This window comes from Gregarina niphandrodes, assembly GCF_000223845.1.
Source record: "Gregarina niphandrodes unplaced genomic scaffold scaffold00165, whole genome shotgun sequence".
NCBI lineage: Eukaryota > Apicomplexa > Conoidasida > Eugregarinorida > Gregarinidae > Gregarina > Gregarina niphandrodes.
Genome location: NW_011645928.1, coordinates 970 through 1,751, shown reverse-complemented (window position 1 = coordinate 1,751; position 782 = coordinate 970). Strand labels below are relative to the sequence as shown.

The following is a 782-nucleotide window of genomic DNA, read 5'->3' as shown; positions in this document are numbered from 1 at the left end:
TCACACTCCCTACGTAGCGGAGGCAATCCTTGGATGAGGACCCTGAAGGCCGCCGTATGTTTCAAGGATGATAAAGTTCGCGAAGCTATCGTTATTCACCAAAGAAGTTGTGCCGTACTCTGATGCGTTTCAAGTCAGTTCCAAGATCGTTGATGGCGGGGGATTTATAGCAGAATGCTGCTGTCTCAGCTCTTGGCGTTTCTTCGGCTTCGTCGGCGTCTCACGCCGTCATTGGCGGCTCATCCGGTTGGACGTCTGAGCAGGCAGAGCCTAAACCAGCCACCAAGAGCAAGTTCGTGCACAAAGAGCCACGTTGTGTCCACGCACACCGGTAGAAATAGGAAGCGCTATCTTGATACGCGTGAACAAAAAGGACTGCAAGAATATTGTCGCAGCCGTGGGTCGAACACGGGGCTTCAAGATCTTCAGTCTTGCGCTCTCCCAACTAAGCTATTGCGGCAGTATCTTTCGTGGCGGTGAGGATTGCTAAAGTCAAGCAAAAGGCACACCACCGGAAACGAGAAGGAACCCAAGACCTTATGGATACGCCACGAACACAACAGTTGACGAGTCAGGGTGATTTCAGTTGTCACTTGATGGTTCCGCTTTTACCCTGCGTAAACGTCCTCTCTCAATTTCAGTGACGCGTCGAGCGTGGGATCGAACCGTAGACTTCCAGTTTATTAGGCTGACGCTCTAACCTACTGAGCTACACGAGACCACATCAAAAGTGTCGGTTTTACACCTCTGGACTAAGCAGTCGATGTTAGAGATCCCACGTT

General features: G+C 51.0%; 1 non-coding gene across 1 annotated transcript; it reads right to left on the bottom strand.

The window, feature by feature from the left end:
* Window positions 1-387: 387 nt before the first annotated feature.
* Window positions 388-460, bottom strand: GNI_217600. Its single transcript has one exon. It is a non-coding gene; the product is annotated as a tRNA-Phe (tRNA).
* Between the last annotated feature and the right edge of the window lie 322 nt (window positions 461-782).